The sequence below is a fragment of the Bidens hawaiensis genome, unplaced genomic scaffold, assembly GCF_021521415.1.
Source record: "Bidens hawaiensis isolate Kalapana, Puna unplaced genomic scaffold, B.hawaiensis_p1.1 tig00014295_1, whole genome shotgun sequence".
Classification (NCBI taxonomy): Eukaryota; Viridiplantae; Streptophyta; class Magnoliopsida; order Asterales; family Asteraceae; genus Bidens; species Bidens hawaiensis.
This window is the reverse complement of record NW_027492230.1, coordinates 621,770-629,140: the sequence shown is the minus strand read 5'-3', so window position 1 is coordinate 629,140 and position 7,371 is coordinate 621,770.

The following is a 7,371-nucleotide window of genomic DNA, read 5'->3' as shown; positions in this document are numbered from 1 at the left end:
TAAAAAAAAAAGGCCAAAAAAACCCTACGCACCTGTAGGGTCGACAACAGGCCGATAGCCGCCAAACCCATCACCTGAACCCAAGGGAAATCCATCCAAGAGGTCAGGCAGATGGGAAGGAGGCAGAGGTTGGCGAGAAGCCCCAAGCATACCTGAAGGATCGGCCGTCGTTGCCGATGACGAAGGAGGCATGGTGGAGGCCGCCGCGGTAGAAACTGTGACAACTGCCCAATCCGACCCGACCCAGGTACCCGTTTTCGAATCCGATTCTTTTTATGATTTAAAATTTGATTATTAATCTTTGTAAATTTATCATTAAATAAATTATATATATATACATATTATTTTTATATTACTTACTAATAATAATAATTTCCTTCCCGCCGTCCCGCCTCTTTCTCTCTTTCGTCGCCGTCCCGCCTCTTTCTCTTTCTTGTCGCCGTCCCGCCCCTTTGCTTAACCCTTGCGCCTTGAACCCCCCCCCTTTTCTCTTAACTCTTTGCTTGTCCTTTGGTTCTTCCCGCCTAAGGATGTCTGCGCAGCTCCACGCGCCAGACTCCTTACAAGGAAGCTTGCGCGAAGACCAGCTGTTCCTGCGATTCGCGAGACGAACTCTTCTCTCAGCGCGCTAAGAATTGTAGTTCTTCTCGCAGCGCGCTAAGAATGGTAGTTCTTCTCGCAGCGCGCTAAGAATTGTAGTTCTTCTCGCAGCACGCTAAGAATGATAGTTCTTCCCGCGACGCGCTAAGAATTGCAGTTCTTCTCGCAGCGCGCTAAGAATGGTAGTTCTTCCCGCGACGCGCTAAGGATTTGTATTCTTCCCGCGGCGCGCTAAGGTTTGCTCTGTCTGCCTTCGCCCTCGCGCGTGCGCTCGAATCTTCTCGCGCTAAACCTTAAGTCTTTTCTTCTGTTTAGGTCTGCCTGTATTCTTTTGATATCTTATCTTTTGTTTGAGCTCTTTAGGTCAGTTCCGACATCTGTCCGAAAAGCCACTTTCGGCGCAGCATGCGCACCAACCCTATTGGTTGACAGAAAAAGTGACTGACATAATCTTTTGAAATCTTCTTTTGCATGCCTTGAACAGTGTTTTATCTGACACCTCCCTTGCTTTATTCTGTAACCTGTCAGCCTTCCCCATCCCCTGCAGCTGCCGGCGTATCTTTGATATCTTTTGCTTTTGGATTCTTATGCTTTTTAATATCTTTTGCTTGATTTGATAAGATTTTTTCCTCTTTTATAGGGATTGTGTTCCCTAGGGTTTGCCTATAAATTAAGCTATTTTCTTAACACTTCACACACTACACTTAAACACTCCCCATATCTCTCTCCCTTTGCTCTCTGCCCTAATTCCTCAGCCGCCTCCACTCTCTTGCCTCCGTCTTCTCTTCTGTTCTGCCCAGATCTCGGTAAATATATATATTTTGTTTAAGTAACTTACATATATTCAAGACATAAAAAAAAACCAATCGTTAAACCAATAACCTCTTATTTATAGGTTAACTTGTGCTTGTTAAAAGTTGGTTCTTGCATTACCTTTCAACGCACCGTTTACATGTGAGTAATCTCGTACCTAATCCCTTTTTATTTTTAATGTTTTGGGATGTTCATGTGTTCGTACAAACTTGAGTCTTAAACTTGTTTATAAACTTTTGTCGCGCAAAACCCCATGTGTTATGGACGTAGACTTGGCTGTTTATTTGTATGTGTGGATCGTTAACCGTCTTGTCGGCCTATTCCGCAGTTTTCATGGATCCATTAGATGAACACGGGAGAACTATCGTTTATGATTTCTCTTTTGTTTACACTTGCACAGTTTTCTTGTTTTTGTGCTCAATTGGGAGCACGGATTGAACTATGAGCTATGATCTAAGGCTTGATCACAATCTGATTACACCCTTGTTGAACACCAGTTATACACATGATGCGCGCAGACATTGTTATCTATTTATATGTATTAATCTTGATTTCTCACCGACACGCAAGTGTTGACGTTTTATTTTAACACATGTTCAGGTTTGCTGTAGCTGTTTCTGGAAGCTTGAGGACACATAGGATGTTTTCTTTTCTTTTGGACCTAGTTTAAAATGTAACAAGACAAGTTTATGTTATTTGAATATTTTAAGTTATGATATGATTTATGTTACCTTATGTCTTGTTCTGCGCGTGCGCAAGGAAATGTATTTATTAAATATTGACACCCAAATAGTGTCGCGAGTAATGAAACAATACGTGGCGCCCCGATGTATAATCCGCCATCGGTCGGGGTGTTACAGAAACCAACGGAGGTGAACTCACAACCGTGGCCGCCGCTGCGGAGGAGCCCGCAGAAATAGTCACCGCCGGCTCAGTGAAAGATTCAGTAAATATGGCACTGACAGCTGGCGGAGATGTCGTCACAGTTGGAACAGTTGGCTCATCCGGGTGAGCAACTGAACCAACTGAAGCAGGCGCAGACGCCTGGGTCATCGCCTCAGGTAGGTTGACCAAACCTACCGTCATGGGTCCGGAGGTGCTCCTCCCCGCTCCACCCTGGAATGCGGTAGCATCCACGCCTGCACAAAGAAGATATATAAGTATAATGGTGGAAAACTATGAAGTTAAAAGTAAAGGAAGTTTGTACTTACGGGTTTTCTTGAGCCTAAAAGTGCGAACAGGCGGGGACGAACCCGATGGAGCCGGCCTCTTTACGCCGCTCACCGTCGTCGTCCTGGGCTGCCCGGAGGTGACAGTCGTCGCAGCCTCCGGAGTAGTGGTCTTATCACCACCAGGGTTCCCCGCCACCTCCTCGCTTTCGGTCTCTGAATCAGACCGATTCACCGGATCGGCAGTAGAGGCAACCTTCGCCTTCCCCTTCCCGCCGGCAGCCTTCTTTTTCCGCACCAAAGAAGGACCATCTGCGGGTTCCTCATCAGAAGACAAGATTAGAGGAATTCCAGCAGAGGTTTCAGCATTGAGAGGTCGAGGGTTGAATAACTCCTTACCTGGCCGCCTGGCGCTCAGGATCTCGTGGCCTGGCGGGTAGACCTCCACGAACCGATCCGCCGTCTGTTCAAGGATGGGCAACTCGTTCTCATCTAGAGCACGAGTACCATCAGCCTCCCGCGGATGCAGGAGCGACTGCAAGTCATTCCCCTCTGAAATAAAAAAATAAACAGTTAGAAGAAAAACCTATATCAACAAAGAAGACAGAGCATACCGTAAGGGACAGAGTTCAAACCGTATTCGAGGACGATGGGAACCTGCGACGCCTCCTTCCACACCCGGCTCATCCCAAGCATCACCATCCCAGACTCCGCAAAGCGGTACACCGGAGTCTGGACCCGGGAGATCTTGGCGAACCACTCCGCCTCCTGGTAGTTGAGGGCGTGAAGGGCGGGGAGTGCTCTCCCATTCTTAAAGGTCATCGCAAGGGGGACGACGCGAGCGGAGATATAAAAAAACTCACGCTTCCACGACCGAAGACTGCGCTCGGTAGCGCAGATCTTCAACCCCTTGATCCGATTGACCAAGGTGTACCACCCCTGGATGCACCTCCAGGAGTAGAAGGTCATCAACCGATCTACGTGGGGCTCCACGCCCAGAATGAGGCACACCCACTCAAAGTGGCGGATCTTGGCGATCGCCATCGGGTGTACCTCCGTCAGATGCACACCGTGCCTCTCCAAGACACGGTATACAAACTTCGTCAATGGGAACCTGAGATTCCCATAAACGAAGAATGCAGCGTACACCCCTATCTTGCCCTTGGGGGCATCGTACACCGTCTGGTGTGGCTCCGGAAACTCAGGCTCGAACGGCTCGAGCATGAACTTCCGGACGACGTACCGATAGAGGTCGGCCGGAAGAGCACACTGGCACTCGCCAGCAATACTCTTGTCATCCTTATCGGAAGTGGACGACGGATTCTCGACGAACACGTCAGACTCCTCGGCAAAAGAAGACATGTTTCGGATGTACAGAAACGATTTCAAAAGAATGCTCGACGGAATAGTGAGTATTCGCCGGAAATCGTTTAGAAGTTGAAGAAAGAAGTGAAAGTGTAGATTACAAAAGACCCTCTCCCCCTTTATATACTCATCGCAATTAATGCGATGAATTTAATGCGGAAGAGAGAGAAATCGCAGGTGCAATGAAACTATGACACGTGGCAAAGAGCAAGCTGGCAACAGCTGTTGAAAGGACGCGTGCCATTAATTTCGCGGCCACGCGCCCAAAAAATCGCGCCCACGCGCCTGAAAAAGCGCCTGGAATGACCATATACTGTCACGTCGCCATAACTTCCTGCACGTCCTGATACTGTCAGAAGAAACCGTCGGACGACGTTTCAATAGTTTGGACTGTTCTTATCCTTTCACCAACTTTTCGAATTTCAAAAAGATTCAAAAGTAAGCTGGAAAATACCCCTTACCTTGGCAACCAAGAAACTATAAGACAGGTGCGAGTACAGTGTTAAAGGCAAAACCCTTCACATGCTTGGCACCTGCAGGGAATTGAAGCCAAGAATACCTCGGCAACCAAGTAACCATAAGACGGGTGCGAGTACAGTGTCAAGGCAAAACCCTTCACATACTTAGCACCCGCAGGGAATTGAAGCCAGGAATACCTTGGAAGTAAAGTAACTATAAGACGAGTGCGGGTACAGTGTCAATGCAAAACCCTTCACATACCTAGCACTCCACAGGGAATTGAAACCAAGAAGGATCTTCTGGGCAGTCCTTGCGGAAACGGGAATAACATCCCCGCATAGCGGGAACGTCGAGAACTAGACTGTGAAAACCTCCAACATGGAATTGGTTGTTTAAACATAATTAATCACTATGTTCAAAACTACCAGAACCTCATGGAGAATCTACAAGTGGAACTCAACGCTCCTGACTTGCGAGGAGGTTACAGACCTACCCGCATCACACCCAAAGATCAAGCAGAAAAGTCGGGAATTTTAGGAAAACCGCGGGAAGAATCCCCACGGAAAACCTTAAAACTAAAAACCCTTTTCAAAACCCCTTGCTAAAGTCCAAAAGTTCACCTCACTTATTAATAATTCATGAGAAGAACATTGGACTGGGGGGACTTGAAGAGGTAGGTCCCAGCAGAGCCCAGTTGGACCCGCAAGACTCACCTTAAAGAGGGACGTCTGCGCAAAGACCAACTGCTTCCGCAGGACCCACCATGCCCAGAGATGAAGACCTTACGCGCAGTACGCCAGCTGTTCCCGCACGGAAAGCCTCCCAATGGTGAAGTACCCCGCCTGTTCCCGCAGCTGCGGATACAAGCCATCAGGGAAGGCTACCCGCACTAATAGCAAGGCTACACGCACAAGGCACTAACTCTTGATACTTCAGTAATGTCACCTGAAGGAATGAGCAAGGCGGGAATACTCCCGCCCAAATGAGCCAGTCCGTATGCTTCTGGAAGATCTTTTGTACTATACCTGCCAAGGTATGGGCAAAATAGACAAGATTTGACCAAAACAGCCCTTGAACCAATCACAGGGTGACAGCTCACCGACAACAGTACGAGGAGGAGCACCCTCTAGTACTGTTTGTCACTATCAGCCGCAGCCTATCCACCAACCAGCATGGCTTGTGCGCAGCCCACTGTTGGTAGAACAGGAATACTATTCAGCCGGCTGTACCTTCTTGGAAACCTACCTTCGGCTATAAATACTCCAACACCTTGGAATGGTAAGGGGATTATCGGATATCTCATTATCTTATCTTCTCTAGCAATCTCTTAATATACACTTATATTCAGAGCAATCTAGTCTGATTCTCACACCGGAGGGTGGTCACAAGGAGGAACCCCCCATTCTCAGTGACGAGCTTACGGTGTCTGTTTTGCAGGTCACCTGAAGAACAACTTTCTTTGCTGGACCTCATCCTCGTGGGAAACATCTATTTAACCCCCAGATTATCCGTAATCTGCCCGGGGTCGATTAGTGTTTCTTCACATGACTAGGATCGGTGGGGGTTGTTTCGGTTCTTCCAGTTATACCGCACCGGTCTTTTCGCCCTGTCCCGATCAAGTTGACATCATGCCTTACCATATCGTCTAGAACTCTAGATTTTGTAGATACGTTATACTTCAATTTACTTAGATAAAATTATTATTTGGAATTAGTTATTACATGGATGTTCTTTAGATGTTTTGAAAGACTAATATTATTAAAAGGAAAATGGGGATAACTCAAAGAAACAAAGGACCCTATAGATAAAATGAAATAGCTTTAATTTCATTATTCATCAACTAGTCAGTGAAAACGGATTGTTGTTGAAAATCATGCCATTCCCTGATTTTCAAATCATCCAACATATAACTAACATATAACTGATGAAATGGCATATACAGCTTGACATTCCCCCAATAAATCTTGAACTATTTATTTAAGGTCTTCTTTCTCTTTTCTACATATTTCCCTATTTTGATGCTGTCCTATGTTCCTGAGTCTCATTAAATGAAAAAAAATAAAAAAAAATAAGTGGAAAGAAAGAGAGTGTTGCGTTTTTGAGTTTCATTAAAGAAAGAAAGAGAAAGGAAATAATAAAGCGAGTGTTCTCGAGTTTCAAAAAAAGAAAGAAAATGATAGAGAAAAAAAGTAAAGATAAATGAAATGAAGAGTAAAATGGGATCGTTTTCTTTCTTTCCAAATTGAAAAGAATGGAAGGGAAGAAAACTAAAGGAAGAAAGGAAAGAGAGTGAAAAGAAAAGAAAGATTTCCTTTCTTTTCAATTTTCTTCTTAACTGAACTCGGGAACACAAGCAACCAACAACAGGAAAAACGATGCCACGTTTCACTTGTGGTTCCGGCGATGCTCATCACCCATCCGATATTGAAATTCCACAGGGGTCGATAACAAAATTTTACAAGGGTATGTTGGGATTTTAACAATATAATACCATTAAAAAGGATTTTCATTTGGGCGACCGACCACGGTATCACGAGGGTAGGTTCACCCTTGAACCTAGTGACTTGAGCATATGTTCAAGTTATATGTTATTACCTTGATTGTATTTTGACACGAACTTTGAGCTTTAGTTACTTCCTATGATAGATATCGTTATGCTTGTACTCATTTATCACATGTCTTGTAGTATAGTTGTGATTATTATAGATGACTTAGACGTATCGAGGCCTAACATTTGCAAATTTATATTATGTGGTTGGTGCTAAGTTCAGCTCAACATTACCACATTGCATAAGCATGTCTCTTTGTGTGATACCATTGAGGCATTGATAGCGTGTAATTAACAGCAATGTGATAAGCTCATGACTATGTCTTTAGCACGCTTGAGGGTGCCTGGTTTCGGGAGACGTACAGATAGGTTCTTGGATTATATTACATGTATGGGTGGATGGCTAAGGTGTGAAAT